We start from the raw sequence: 16,656 nt of genomic DNA on the forward strand, positions 1-16,656 counted from the left end.
CTGTGCGTAATTTTTTGAATGTAATGAGGAAGGCAAATGTATTATTAACAGTTTGAAATGATTGAATACCTTCAGCATGAATTGAAATATTTTCCTTGAAGATAGAAACAAAGTAGTACCACCGTGGTGCACCTTGTTAGAATTGTATTTGGTTCTTGAGGGTGCTACCACCACATATGGCATGGTTTCCCAGTTAATTTTTAATGAATAATTTAAAAAGTTTTACTACCCTCCCGCGCACTACACACACTGCAGGTTCCTCCCCAACTGTGAATCCCCACGTTCAGATAGAGATTTAGAGCCAATTACGCTACGCTTACGTTTCGGAGGTTTCGAATTACCTGAGACCGACCGAGCGATCATTTAATTTGGAGGCTTTTTTGTTGTTTTTTCAAGGGTAAGATTGAATCTTTACACCTTCGCTCGAAACGGTTCCCCGGGCTCGGTTGATTGGGCTGCAGGGATGATTGACCATCCTCCTGACTTTGTGTTGTGGTGTGATGATAATTTCACGAAACAGACCTAGTTCAACAACGGGGAAGGGGGAAAAGAGGGCAAGAAAAAGCTCACGATGAATTAATTCCAGACTTCAATCATGCTGCTGGACATAAACTGACAAAACCACACCAGCACCATATCATTTGATTGGCATTTTTTGCCTCTAATTGCGCCATAGCCCCATCCAGCCATGTCAGCAACCAAGTCAAAGCACACAGTGGTGCAGCCTGACAAGAAAAATCCGTGAAGGCGAATTCCTTCGAGTTGTTGAAACATACCATCATTCCACGCACGGCGATGACCGATTCGGATTGCCCTGGCTGTGTTTGATGGCCGTTTGTGCACCCCAGTCTACATTCGTCATTTTCTCACCCATCGTCCGTGGCCCCGGGGAGAGTATACTGGAAGGACATAGAGAGGACGATACTGATGGTTGTCGTGAAGGTGGTGGCATTGCATAAATCCGTGCTGCCGCAGCCGAGTCCGCGAGCCCTAGCAGAGTCAATTAATTGTTCAGGGTGGAAAAACTGTTGGGAAATTCTATGGGGAATCGTAACATGTTAAACTTGTTTATTAAATTGAAAGTTAAGCTCAAATCTCAAACATTTTGTTGTTTTGGAAAATTCACAATTCTTACTATTTCTATTTAGCAATAAAGTTCTTTTTTTTTAATATTATTAATTCAAAATACTAATTTGCGTATTTCCAGCAAACTTTTACTGCAAATCTCCCAAAGACCTATCCCGGCACTGCTCGCAAACTACATTGCTGACAACCGGCGGCAGTGGCCAACGGAACCGATCTGCTACAGGGCGCGGACCCCGCAAAAACCAAACTCTCCGCCGACGACCGAGTCGCGGTCCCAAGATTTATATCGGGTGCAGGAATGAATAATGTTCCGTTTATAGTTTTTCGCTTCCACGCGCATTTTATCACTGACTGACCGATGGCTGGCTGGCGCAATCCGCCGTTGAAATGTCCACGCACGCAGCTCGGAAAAACCGTCCAATTTAAAGTGATTTCTCATCACCTTCGCACGGCGGCTTCTGCGACGTCGTCGTCGCCCCAGCAGATCACAACACACCGGACCTGGCCAGACCATCCAAACATTTTGATTTGGTTTTTTTGCTCGCTGGCGCGCATAAAATTCTTGAAATTATTACAACTTGTACCGGGGTTGCAGAGAGGGCGATGCGGAGGCACCTGAGGAAAGTTTCGATGGGAGAAAAAAATTAGCTAATCTGTAAATATAATTTTTATTTATATTTTCTTTTCGTTTACGCGTACAACCGAGCGATCCGGAGGAGTATCAGTAGCACTATCGATTGGCAGGCCTGGAGGGGCTTGAACGAGCCAGCGAACAGCAGACGTTCAGGTCTAGCAAAAAGGTGACGAGTTCGGAGAGCATAAAGAAGGTGGATTGAGAATCGTGCTCATCGCTACTGATGTTGCTACTGGCCGGGCTGTTGGAGAGGGTGACGAGGAAACCAGTCAGTTAGGTGATGATACTGTTTTGTGTGATGGGATGAAGGAGGATGGGGTGGTCCTGAAAGTGTTGGTGCAACAACAAATAAGATTGGTGAAGCAGATCATGAAAGATAGAAGACGGTTTCATCGAGCATATCTAATCGTATCCAAATCTTTTAATTATTTTTAATATATCTCGTAATCTTAGTGATGGTTAAGGTGGTGAAATTTTCTGGCATGCCAATCATGTCACATTGCACGCTTAAAATGCTTTAAATAAGTGCAATATGCGTTATTTTTAGGCCTATGCACATAATAAAAATCGTAAAATTGAAATTGCAAGTCATGGCTTCAACATTTGAAGGAAATCGGTGTTTTAAATTAAAAAAAAAAAACTGTGGAAAATATTAACAATAACGTTCATAATATAAAAAAAAATTTCTTAAATAAGCGTCCTAGACCACACCTCACATATACTTATCGACTAAGAATCGAAAACCAATCAAATTTTAGTCAGTGTGTGAATGGAATTTTCTCGAAAATGGGTAATTCTCCGCCCACTCACACAGCAGTTGCCCCGACCCCTCTTCGATTTGCTTGAAACTTTGTCTTGAGGGGTAACTTTTGTCCCTGATCACGAATCCGAGGTCCGTTTTTTGATATCTCGTGACGGAGGGGCGGTACGACCCATTCCATTTTTGAACATGCGAAAAAAGAGGTGTTTTTCAATAATTTGCAGCCTGAAATGGTGATGAGATAGAAATTTGGTGTCAAAGGGTCTTTTATGTAAAATTAGACGCCCGATTTGATGGCGTACTCAGAATTCCGAAAAAACGTATTTTTCATTGAAAAAAACATTAAAAAAGTTTTAAAAATTCTCCCATTTTCCGTTACTCGACTGTAAAAAATTTTGAAACATGTCGTTTTATGGGAAATTTAATGTACTTTTCGAATCTACATTGACCCAGAAGGGTCATTTTTTCATTTAGAACAAAATTTTTCATTTTAAAATTGCGTGTTTTTTCTAACTTTGCAGGGTTATATTTTAGAGTGTAACAATGCTCTACAAAGTTGTAGACCAGACAATTACAAAAATTTTGATATACAGACATAAGGGGTTTGCTTATAAACATCACGAGTTATCGCGATTTTACGAAAAAAAGTTTTGAAAAAGTTAGTCGAAATGGATCATGGCCGTTCATGGTCACCCGCGACAGACACGGACGACGAAACAAAGAGAAACGCAAAAAGTAACTTTTTCAAAATTTTTTTTTTGGCAAAATTGCGATAACTCGTGATGCAAACCCCTTATGTCTATATATCAAAATTTTTGTAATTGTCTGCTCTACAACTTTGTAAAACACTGTTACACTCTAAAAAATAACCCTGCAAAGTTAGAAAAAACACGCAATTTAAAAATGAAAAATTTTGTTCTAAATGAAAAAATGACCCTTCTGGGTCAATGTAGATTCGAAAAGTACATTAAATTTCCCATAAAATGACATGTTCCAAAATTTTTTACAGTCGAGTAACGGAAAATGGGAGAATTTTTTAAACTTTTTTAGTGTTTTTTTCGAAAAAAAATACGTTTTTTTCGGAATTCTGAGTACGCCATCAAATCGGGCGTCTAATTTTACATAAAAGTCCCTTTGACACCGAATTTCTATCTCATCACCGTTTCAGGCTGCAAATTATTGAAAAACCCCTTTTTTCACATGTTCAAAAATGGAAGGGGTCGTACCGCCCCTCCGTCACGAGATATCAAAAAACGGACCTCGGATTCGTGATCAGGGACAAAAGTTACCCCTTAGGACAAAGTTTCACGCAAATCGAAGAGGGGTCGGGGCAACTTTTCCCGATTTCGTGTGAGTTGGTAGAGAATTACCCAAATGGTTTGACCGAGGTTTGAAAATGTATTATCGATTCTCGTGTATTCAAATCAATTTAGATTTCAAATATTCAAATATGGGAATAAAAAACCAAATGTCTTCAAAACAAAACACATTCTAAATGCCGTATTTGAAAAAAAAAATGTTTTGACAAAATTCTAGTCCAAATCCCTACACCCACAATTCAGAGTCGAGAGAATCGTTCCCTCAAAATTTATTGATAGCTCAGTGGAAAAATCGAAAAAATTATGCTACCAACTCACACAATCAAAACAAATGTGTTCATTCGTTAAATGAAACAGTGAATCTGCAATAAGTGACATGCATTGAATTCTAACAACACTTGGGTTATCAAACTGAGGTGGCCGAGGCTGTTAAGTCAACGAGTTAGTTTGTCAAAGGTACCTCATGTGATGCGATTCCCGAGGGTGACATTTTTTTGTTTTGACGGATGGGCTTTTTTGAGGAAATTAACTCGCGAGAATAGTTCTCTCGGCAAGCTCAAGCTGTGGTCTCTGTGTCCGTAAATGGTACCACTTTTCCCTCGGCTCGAGGCCATCATTCTCTCGACGAGTGCTGCCAAGTTTTGGGTGTATAATAGGGTACCCAGAAAAAATGACCCCCTGCTCCACAAGCGGATTACGGTTTTTTGGGTTATTTTAAGCCTCTGAGCAAATTTTGAGCGAGATTGGTTGAGATTAACCCATTGATACCCGAGCCTAAAGTTAGTGAAAAAAAAGTTTTTCATACAAAAATTACTTTAAAAAAAAACTAATAATTTTTCAGGGTTGAGTTTTACAGCTTTGGTAGGTTTTACAATGTTGTAGAGCATTAAATTTCAGACCAAACTGTAAGAAAATTGAGTTTTCCATACATTTTTTCGATTTTTCCCATGCAAACTTCACTTCAGTATCAATGGGTAAATGTTGACCAATATTGTTCATAACTGGCCCAGAGTCCTAAAATAGCCCAATATTCAGCTTGTGGACATTGGAGTTTCATAAAAAATTATAATGTTATATGATCTTTAAAAATATTTGCAACGACCTATACTAGCATTTTAATGTATGCTAAGGGTTTGTTCAAATATTACGTCCAGAGATTTTCGGGATTTCAGACCCCCCCCCCTCCCCCTTGTCACGCACTTTTCCTATACCTTTCACATGGGCTGTCACAAATCCCAGACCCCCTCCCCTATTCATGGACGTAATTTTTGAACGAACCCTAATGTATTTTTTCCGCATATACTAAATTAATCATATTCACAGGGTTGCCTGGTCAAAATTCAAAAAAATCTGACCAAAAAACGCGAAAAAATCTGGAAAAATCAGGCAAATGAAAATCTTACAATTATTATCAGGGAAATGGAGGGAGGATATGAATTTGTTCAAAAGTTTGTAGAATTCAGATTTTTCAATGATTTTCGGCCTCAAAATGTTTGAATTTTCATTTTTAATAAAATTAATATTTAAAAAATCTTCTGTTTCTGATTACAATCTTTCATTTCAATCAAAAAGTTTTTTTTTAAACTTGTAGAAAATAAAAAAAACAAAATCGGTCAAAATCTGGCTGGGAAAATGGTAAATCTGGCATTCCCAGATTTATCTGGCAACCATGCATATTCACTACAAATAGTTATAAATCCAGACAGACATCGGACTCGAATGACTCTTGAGTTAAGCGGTCCTTAAAATAAAAAATCCAGACTATTTTTTAGAAAAGCCCTATAAGCTTTTGTGTTTCATATGGTCGTATGGACCTTTTCAAATAAAACTCTAAAAATGTTTATATTTAGTTTAAGGACACAACTCGACGTTTTTGTACTTGATGTTAGTAAACGCTTCAGTTTCGTCAAGGTATGTTAGATTTGGGCTCTCTGAACACGCTCTAATCGACAAAATTTAATTTTAGCGAAAGAAAAATGTTGTAAATTTCGCTTACAATAGATTTGATTTCGTGTTAAAAATCCAGGCGCATCCATGGTTACAATCATTAGAAGAGAAATTCAATGACGCTTCGTTTCTCAGAATGATTTATTAGAATTCATAGTTTTTTATTCTCCTTAACCGAGAGCGAATGATCCATAGGGTTAAAGTTCCTCTAATAAAATCAACAACAACATTCTCCTTAACTGAGACGTTTACTGACATCAAATTCAAAAATGTCGAGTTCTGTGACGTAGACAGAAACTCTCAAATATTCCTTGACCTGATCAATAGGAAACCAAGAAATTATCGTACCCAGACATATTTTTTTCAAATATTTTGTTTCAAATGTCAAGTATGAAAACAATTTTTAAAAGCATCTCTTCACCATATTTGAGTGTTATGCTCTAATTCAACAATGTGAATCCTTTTATTTGCAAAACTTTCCTTCCACGATGCCATCAGACACACCTTTGAATTCATCCGCAATAAAGTCTCCGTTTTTCCTCATCCAAGGAGAAAACTTTTGCTCGTTCGACAAACAAAAACGGGTCCAAGAAATTGCAACACTTTACCGACCAACCGAACACACAACATATTGCGGGCTTATCTCGTCCGCATCGCGTGTGATACCTTCCCCAAAGGTTGCCGTTCTTCGCTTAACCATGCCGAAAAATGCTTCCCAACTCGGATGCAACAAAAAAAAAAAAAAAAAAACGTCGAGGACCAAATCGTCCTAATTGAATAATAATCGCAGAACCGTTACCGCGGGCACACATTTGGAACTGTTTGGGAACGGGAGCAAAAAGTTTGCCCAGATTTCACCAAGTACTTTAGATTCGGTGATTTTCGCGGAGAGTTATGGACTCGGCTTGAGACGTGTCAGCAAAAAGTTGAAGAAAGCTAAAGCAGAGGCGAAAAATGTACACCAGTTAAACTTTTGTTGAACCTGCGCGAAAAAGAGCGATTTCTCTGTACAGAATCTTTAAATTTTAAAATGAACTTTTGTGTTTCAAACGTTAAAGTTTGCTCAAATATTTTGCAATTGATTTTTATTGCTTAATTTATTCAGCCTTAATATCAAGAATGCTTTTTTGCAAACCACCTGGCCAGCAAAGCGATGGCGTGTGTACATGATTAATTTGGGGCCCATCAGGCCAAGTGCTGATTAAATTATCAGTGGCAACTTTACGAGACTTACATGAGCGATGCGTGCGTTAAGATAACTCTGTAATAAGTAGCAAACGGGGCGGCGGCTCGGTAAAGACGATAATTATCTTCCCCACGGGTCTATAATTATCTCTTATTACATAGTCACGTGCCAACAAATTGTGGCCCCCACGAAGGCCCGGGAAACGTCCTGCCAAGACTTTCCCCTGCGCCGCGCACTGGAGTGTGTCTCAGAATTTTCCTCCGTTCCGTTTTGAGACTCCGACGGTTTTTTCCTTTCTGCAAGACAGCAGCGTTTTGAGGCAGAATCTTCATTGAAGAGTGCGATGTTCAATGTGAGTTTGCGCAGCAATGAGTGCGTTCGTTGGGCGTGTGATAATTTGAAAAGCCATTATGTCAGCAGCTGGATGTTGGTGAATCTTGCCGAGGAACCAGACCACAGGGGAGTGGTAAAAGTTGAGCAAACATGCGCTTCAACCGCAATTTCGCTGGCCGACGATGACGACGACGGAATGGCCCCGGAGGCGCACATTGGCGGGCGAGATTCTTCTCGTGTTCTAATTACAGCGTCCTTGTCGTCGACATGCGCGCTGAAAGGCTTCCGAGAGGGGGAAAATGCTGAAAAGCGGATGACAGAAAGGAAGCCACCCTGGAATAAAAATGTACGGGGAAGGGATATTGATTTGGACAGTTGGTCAGAGGCAGGTGGTCAAATTTAAATATAGATATATTTTTTTTTTCGTGTTTAACACGAACGGAGCTAAACAAATTAATTTTTTTTAAAATATTTATCAAATAACTGAACAAATTCGTCGATGTTATAGTTTAAAAGCCATATGAATTACATTTGTATACACAGAAAAATATAAATTTACATTCTTAAATGGGTAATTGGACTCTTTCCTCATAAATAGATGTAAAATTGCATCGAAGAAGATATAATATTTGCCATCAAATTTCTGCCTTCCAAAATAAAACTTTTTTTTTTGTATTTGTAATGCATTTCAATTTAGAGGTAGGTTCTAAACTTATTCAATAGGTATTTAACACTTTTAGATTTACAGTTTCCAAACAAGGATTTTTGTTGATTGCGATACAATGATTTTAAAGAACAAGTTTAAATATCAAGCATGCTATCGTTATCTCATTTTATTTATTTGGCCAGGTGTAATGTAATTTCACCCCAGAATTTGTTATATGTTACAAACTTTTGTTTTTTTTTACCTTTTTAAAAGATTATTTAGGTATTTACTCAATATCAATATAGATTATATCACAACATTAAACACACCACATTTTTTTACTGCATGGGTGTATCTTTTGCATCAGAAAATGTGTGGGATTTTTACATCAGAAAATAATAAATAGCCAGTTAAAAAATTGTGGTACTATTACATTTGGTAATGGGTATCTTTTAGTCAGATAAAATGTGTAATTTTACCTCTAAAAATGTGTAAATTTAACACTGTTTCAGTGTAATGACACCATTTCAGTTTAAACTGCGGTAGTATTACACCATAAATGTGTAAATATTACACATTAAATTTAACACCTTCCAAATTCTCACAATTTTTTACTGTGTATTTTTCTTTTCATTTGTAATTCTGTGACTAAATTTAGGTTATATTAAATCAGCATTAACATTCAAACCTTCTGAATTGAGTTATGAGAATTGAATTCATGTAAAGTTAATATTACTACCTTATGTTTTTTATATGATCTCAGTTTGTGTTGAAAAGTAATAAAAAGTGGTAATGTTGGAAATTTTCTGAGTTAAAATTCTCTTCTCTTACCCCCCCCCCCCTCTTCTCTACCAATGTATTTTAAATATACTTTACAATATTTTGTACACATTTCTGGCCCAAGTTTTATACGATTTGTATATTTTTTCCCCTTGTTCCGGAGGTTATTTTGAGCAAGTTTCGTTTTTAGTGTTTTTAATCAGTATTTATTTTGTTTTTGTTTGTTTGTATATGTTCAAATTTGGCGTATTATATATCTGTTTTTTTATGTTTTGCAGGTATTTTTTCAATGTTTTTTTTTGTTTTGATTAACATTTTCCACTAATGATAACAATAGAATTTAAATTTGCACAGTAAAAAAATGTGTAAATTGGGTCCTAAAATGAAGCATAGATTGCTGATATCATTGTTTACAGCGATAAAGCTTATTTTTCTGACGACCACAAAGAGCCCGCCCGTGTGGATCAATCGGACCGCGCACTGAACTCACAATCCAGAGGTCGCTGGTTCGAATCCCGCGGCGGGCGCCCTAAAATTCTGAGTGTAAATATGGGTATCCGGCGCCTTCACCCCGTGCCGTACTCAAAACACTTAGGAGCCCAGGGTGGCGAAGTCCTTGTAGATAAAAGGAAGACACTAGTGGTTGGTACTAGCAATAGTGGCCGACAGCTATAACGTCAACTTCGTTTACAAAGAGTTTAAAATGGATTTTTAAATCAATTTTGAAAAATTAACCTCGCGGTCCTTCTTGACAGAAAAGCTCCTACTTGACAGCTCGTTCCAAGGGGACCACAGTTGATCAATCGAAAAAATGTTGTCTTGTCAATTTTTTTTTGCATTGAAATGAAAAAAAAAGAAATGATCAGAAATTGTGTTTAATCGTGTTTTTTTATCGTTGTACATAAAAATTGACATAGGGCTTTAGTACCCAATTTGGGAGATGTAATTTTAGAAGTTTTAATATTACCTCTTTTATGATGTAATTTTACCTCAATTTAGACTGAAAAAGCGTCATTACACCAGAAAAGTGGGAAAATTACACTTTTCTGACATAGAAGATTTTTTTTCTGTGTGGGTTACAACAAAAATTACTGCATACTTTTTTTTACATAATATATATTAAACGCTAAAGAAAACAAAGCGAAAGTTGACCCCCGAAAAATTAAATTTTTAAGAATGTTGGCTAAGTTGTGTAAATTAAGTCAAACTTTAGGGTTGGATCAAATTTGCTTAAGTTTATCTTTTCAATGCATTTTAAAGAAAAAAGTACCGATTGAAGAATTGATTTTTGGCAAATTTTTAGGTCAAGGCCGCACACAATGGAGTGCTGAAAATTTGAAGCATTAAATTACGTCTTTTTCATGCTATTTGATAAAATCACATTGAAAAAGATGATGATTTCACCATCGATATTTTCATCAGATTCTGTTGTTAAATTACACATTTTTCTGACACGAAATCCTTACGAATGAAATTAGTTAGAAAGAAAAGGTAATTTTACACTTCCAAATTTTCAGCTCGTAATTTTTCTACTTTTGTTTTACTTTGTGACTTAGTTCTCTAATATGTTTTTTGTGTTTGAATAAATTCGAAGTGTTCAATAAATGATGGCTGAAAAAAAAGAAGCTTGAAGAAAAATGCATTGTTCTAATAAAAATCTAAAAAAAATGCGCAATAGAGGGTGTATTTTGTACTCTAAGCTAATTTAATTAATGTTGTCCTGAGAATTGTTTATCTTCTTAATGTTTTGAGAAATTTATTCTTAACGAATTTTGACATTTATTTTATCTTACCACAACATTTTGTCCACTGTAAAAAATACAATCTCTTCATCGAACAGTATCTTTGTAGTCATCAGCCAAATTCCAAACATCAAAGGTAATCGTGAGTAAAATGACTTGTAAACGGACTAAAATTGACGGGTCCTGTCGTCAGCTCCAGAGGGCAGATGTGCGCGAAGTACCTCAAAAAATGCAGATTACTCTCCTTCATGAAAGCTTCAATTACGAGCTCGTACGTTTACTTTGCCAAAACACTTGCACTTTCGTTGGGGATTCCGAGGGGCTTTCGTGATCGCTCCCGGGGACGAACGTACCTTCGAGTTTATGATCACGGGGATGATTCAATTTGTGCGCGCTGAGTGATGTTGGCTGCAATTTTTCAATACCAGGTTGTCACTCCTCCTCGTGGTCCTGATTAATGGGACGCGATAAAGAAGGGTGGGTAATTTGGGTCCTTAATATGGCAGGTGATGCCCGCGCTGGAGAGTTGCCGATGTAGGGTAATTGCAGATAAAGGAAGACACGGCGAAAACGGATCATTTCGTTGGGTTGGAGTACCCCACGAGCGGGGCTAACAATGTTGGAGTCGTTTTGCCGTGGTCCACGACTAGTCCGAGCAATTAAATCCGTAACAAAAAGGTTTCCCACAGAGGTTTGCATAAAATTAGCACGAAAGTTTTCCCCTTTAGCGAGGAGCGTAACTCCGCGTTTAACTGCACGCACAAAATTAAGCCAATTATTTTGAACGCTTTTCTGAGCGGAGGGTTTGTTTTTGCTGGTCTCGGCTCCTTAGCAGTTCGTCGTGGGTGTGCTAGGTTGACGTATGTTTAGAGAGGATTAAAACAAACAATAAATTGCTTTAGTAATCAAATAATAAATTGTAAAATCTTCAAAATTGAACGTGCAAACCTCCATGATCACTTTAATGATTAATATGTTGATGTCAGTAAACTCTACAGTTTCGTCAAGGCATGTTAGATTTGGGCTCCCTGAACATGCTCCAATCGACAGAATCGTATTTTAAATTTCAGGTACAAATGCTATGAAATCATCCTATCTTTGCTAACCCAGCTGCCGTGGGTGCGCATGGCTGCTTTGGATAATTTCATGACATAAATGCTCAAAATTTACAATTTTATTCATTGGCAGCAAAATTACTTAAATTCTGTCGATTGGAGCATGTTCCGGAAGCCCAATTCTATCATACCTTGACGAAACTGAAGCGTTTACTGATTCCAAAAATGTCGAGTTATGCTATTGACAATATTGCCCAACGGTGATGGTCAAGATCAAAAAAATCGCCAATGTGACAAGCGAGCACACCGCCGTGGTAGTTTAGGGGCGGTGGTGTGACCCATTGCGCCAGGTCCGAACCATTAAGGTTGAGCATAACCGTCTGTCTGACTGCTGCTGCTGCTGCTTCATCTCGAAGGGATCATTTCGGGCCGTTTTGCAGAACATGCCGGTTGGGTATAACGACGCGCGGCAACATATACGATTAATTAATATGGTCATTGGTGGAGGTTTGCGGTGCAAGGGGCGGCGGCGGTTGGAGGTGTTCACAAAGGTTTCGCGGATTTTTCAAAATGGCAAGAAATTAAAATTCATTTATATAAAACTTGCCCGTTTATAGTTTACGAGCTCTCTCGTGGGTCCGCCACGGCATGGCGGAGTTTGGCTCAGAAGGAGTTACAGTCGTCCGCGCAAGAAAAGAGGTGTGTTTCGGACCTTGGCGCGTAACTTCGCGAAACGCCGCATGTTTCGCGCGCGTTTGTGTGTGTTTATACGGTCTACTTTAGAGTAGCATGGGCCGGGTTGGGTTGGTCTGTCAGCAGCAGCACCCCGTTTGTCATTTTCTTCTCGGGAGAGAGACAGAGAGAGAGGAACATAATCAGTGTGGATGTGCAAAAGCGAGTTTTACGCTTGCCATTATAAATTTATATCAGTCCGAGCGGTGGCGGCGGCGTCGACAGTGGCCTTTTTATGACCCACAGCATGGCACAGAACTGCTGAACAGCAGCAGCAGCAGCCGGCCGGGATTGGTCCAGCGAAAGTCGGCAGATTTGTGTGTTTTGCGCGGTTTTTTTTCTTCTTCGCCTTTTGCCTATCGTCAAAGTGGCAGAATTTAGCGGTTTAATTAGTGCCACAAAAGTGGTAATTATTGCTGCCTGTAACAGCGGAGCCGGAGTCATTAACGGGGGGCCAAAAAGTACCCTTCGGGCAAGAAAAAGGTTACCCTGGCCGGTACGGTCGGTGGCGAGACATTTGAATTCAGAAGCTGAAAATCGCGAAGGGGTCGTAAACTGCCATTTTGGCGAGCTGGGAACGCCAAGTTTGGGGCGACTTCTTGGAAAAGGTGTTACAGGTGGATTGTAGAATTGTAGCGATTGTCTTGCTTCAACATAAATTCTCACAACCAAAAAAGCATGCTTTGCTCCAATCAAAATATTTTATGCTTAAACATGCTCATTCGCCCTGATTTGCTGCACTCTGATATCTCGGAGAGCAAAAAAAGTGCTACCTACCCGGTGATTGAACCCCCGCACACCCGAATGCGTTCTAAGCACCATGTAACTACCATTAGATTTCCCAGTTCGAGTCAACGCTGGATCGTGCGTCCACGCGGACAGGCCTATGATTATCCACAGTTTCGTTTTGAGCCCCCTTGACGTATATGCACCAAGGTCCCTATAATTTCCGGGCCTAATTTTCAAGTCTAAGCAAAAGCGAACCGAGCGACGACAAAAAGGGACCACGGACTTTAGGACCTTAGGCTTAGAAAAATTGACGGAACATTTCGCATGGATCGAGAGCAGACACACACGCGTGCCCCGTCCACGTCGATCCGGACGAGCTCTACGACGAAAAACCAAGAGAGCAATCAATTATAATTACGTTTTGATTATGCCCCGAACGCGCACATATTTGCGTCTGCCGTCGATGCCTTCGGAGTGATATTCCTGCGTGGACAAGGACCGCTCCAGGATCCTAGGACACACTCTTCGAAGGGATTTGGAATGCTCGCTGGAGCAAGTGGTTGCATCTGCCGGGATATTGGGATGGTATTATAAATTGGTCATTCAAGCCCGTAGGAAGCGAATCTCTAATGATATCGCTTCCAATCAAAACGGACCCTGTTCATTGTCATCATTATATTTTGCTACCATAAAACGAAGCCTGAACAGCAATAAATTAGTGTGGCAGAAATAAAATGCACGGCCAAATTACGCCAGTCATGGGGAGCGTGCAAATGGCCCATCTATACAATGCTGGAAGATATCTGTATTTTAATGATTGCAGAGAGTTTATGATGGATACCTCTACCGCAGAGTGCGCAGGATCGTACAGAGCGGGGGGCCCTCTATAAATTGGTGAATCTTTGTTGCATATCTAAGGTGCACCACGTTCGCGGATTTTGCACGGTTATAAAGACATAAATTGTTTGGGTGGGACGTACGCGGGATTGATGGGCTCTTCCGATTGCCACAATGTTGCCTGGAGATTGAGTGTCAGTTTGGAATGTTTCCAGTACACAGTAAAAATTAATGTATATTTGAAAGCTGTAATTTTGACAGGTTGAATGTTACCTCTTTTACGATGTAATTTTACCTCAATTTAGACTGAAAAAGTGGCATTACACCAGAAAATTGGTAAAATTACACATTTCTAGAGGTAAAATTACACCGTTTTTCTGACATAAAAGATGTCCCCTTCCCAGATGTAAAATTACCATATATTTTTTTTCTGTGTACCATACAACTGGGGTAAATCGGGACTACAGTCTGAATAGGGACAGCACGTTTAAGACTTGACGGTACTAAAAGTTGTAGAAGAATTCGGGCTATTTAGATCTTCATGTGATATCAGATTACAATATATTTGACTCAATCTCTTTTTTCAATTTAGGCCGATGCAAATATTTAAAAAAGTTTTTGTCCCTCGGCCCTGGCCGAGGTCAAGGGGGGGGGGGGGGGCAAAAAAATAAAAAAATATAAAAATTTAAATAACAAGCCATGGTCTTCACATTTAAATGAAAAAAGTGTTTTAAAATACATTTCACACTAGTTCAGTTGTTTTGCAATTTCTAGTTTTCAAAAAATCTAAGATCTGACAAAAATAAAAATTGTATCGAAAAAAAAGATTTTGCATCGAAAATTTTCAAAAAAATTTAAGATTTTTTAATAAACCCAAACATGCTAAAAATGATTTTAAACGCAGAAGAATGTATTTTAATTTGATTTCAGCTGGTTGCACTTGAATTTTCATTGAAATTTTGAAGTTTATTGTAAAAATATTTTTTTTTGCCCCCTGATTTTTCGGGCCAATTTTGAAGGGGGGTGACAAAAACTTTTGAAAATATTTGCCTTATATGATGATGAAAACGAAGACCCCACCCGTAGTAAAAAAATGTGTGAATTTGGAAGGTGTTATATTGGAAGGTTGAATATTATCTCTTCAATGATGTAATTTTACCTCGATTAAGACTGAAAAAGTTACATTACCCCAAAACGAGTTCAAATTACACGTTTTCAGTGGTAAAATTGCACATTTTTTCTGACATAAAATATGTACCCCTTCTTAAATGTAATATTACCATGATTTTGTTTACAGTGTTTCCGCCAACTGAAATGAAATCGTAAAACGTTGCCCTAATCCCTTTTCGATTTTGGTGACACTTTGTTCTATAAGGTTTTTTTTTGGTCCCAGATTGCGAATCCGAGATCCATTTTTCGATATCTCGCGACGAAAGGGCAGTACGACCCCATTCATTCCTGAGCATTCGAAAAAAAAGTGTTTTTCAATAATTTGCAGCCCGAAATGGTGATATTTTGGAAATTTGGTAACAAGGGACTTTTTTTGTAAAATTGGACACCCGATTTTATGGCGTTCTAAAAATTAAAAAATAACGTGCTTTTCTTCGAAAAAATATATAATTAGTCTAAAACCTTTGTCATTTTCCGTTACGCTCTTGTAAACAATTTCGGACATGTTATTATGCGAAATTTTATGTTCTTTTCAAAACTGCAATAACTCAGAAGGGTCATTTTCTCATTTAGAACACAATTTTTCGTTTAGAGATTTAGAGTGTAATAATGTTTAGCAAAGTTGAGAGCAGACAATTACAAAATTTTTGATGTTGAATCGTAGTTAACCATCTACCTCCAATTTTTTTCCGTGTTTGTGAAAAACTTGTTTTATAACTATTTGAGCAATTCCAGCTCAATCAGGAATTTTTCTGGTACTTTTATACCCAACCCTGTCCAATGTCAATGAAACTTTGTAGATATGTTATTCTTGACCTATTTAAGCCATTTTTGTGTATATGAAGCCAATTGTACCCGAAAACAAGAAGGGCGTAAGTTATTCAAATATTTTTGTAATTTGCAATTTAAAAATTACTGTATCTCGAAGCGAAGTGGTCAAAGACAAACTTGTAGTAAATTGGACGGGCTTTCTGGAAAAAATACACTGAAATAAAAATACACGCCACTTCCATAAGATTTTTTGATTTTTAAGTTTAAAAGTTAAATTTGAAGGTGATGCCACGATTTTTTTTTCGTTCAAAATTTTTGAGGAAATAGCCTAAGATGTTACAAAAAGACTGACGAATAATGCAGAATGGTATGTCTCTCCTAAAAAAATACAAAAATCATCTACTAAAACTTGTTTTTCGAAAAGTTATCTAAACGTCAAAATTTTAAAAAACCGATAGTGGGGATCGATTTCCCAGACAATTTTAAATGGAAGTCTCCATATTGACCTTTGTCTTATGTCCAATCCTTGTGAAGATACAGCGGTTTCAACAATTAAAATGTCGAAAAAACGATTTTTTGTGGTTTTTGGCATTTTCTATATGACAGACTTGATTTTTCAGTCTCGTAAATATTTTTACCGGAAAGCTCGTCCAATTTCCCATAAGATTGCTTCAGACAGCTTTTAAATTTGACTCGTTTTAATATTTGCGTAAGTTTATTAACTATCCAGGTTTATGCAACCTCGGGACTGCATTTTGTAGCTTTTCTCGTTGTTAGGAAGAGTTTTCCTGGGAAAAAATGCAAGGGAATTGGGGGCTTAACATTGCAAAGTAATGCTGGCAAATTTTGAGCTTCGTAGTATGAAAGCTGCTTGAATAATTTGCAAAATTTTAAAATAAATATTTTGCTATTGGACTTTTAATACGTTT

The 16,656-nt window shown here is 38.1% G+C and overlaps 1 protein-coding gene across 2 annotated transcripts in view; it reads left to right on the forward strand.

Moving 5' to 3' along the window:
- Window positions 1–16,656, forward strand: part of LOC6041588 (paired box pox-neuro protein) — a 100,922-nt gene that overhangs the window by 50,450 nt on the left and 33,816 nt on the right. Inside the window, exon 1 of one of the 2 annotated variants that reach the window (XM_038257408.1) lies at window positions 1,794–1,997. The exons of the other annotated variant lie outside the window; for it this stretch is intronic. The gene's annotated coding sequence lies outside the window, so the exon portion shown is untranslated. Of the gene's footprint in view, window positions 1–1,793; window positions 1,998–16,656 lie in introns of those variants that run through there. 2 annotated transcript variants of the gene reach the window in all.

This window comes from Culex quinquefasciatus, chromosome 2 (assembly GCF_015732765.1).
Source record: "Culex quinquefasciatus strain JHB chromosome 2, VPISU_Cqui_1.0_pri_paternal, whole genome shotgun sequence".
In the NCBI taxonomy this organism is placed as follows: domain Eukaryota; kingdom Metazoa; phylum Arthropoda; class Insecta; order Diptera; family Culicidae; genus Culex; species Culex quinquefasciatus.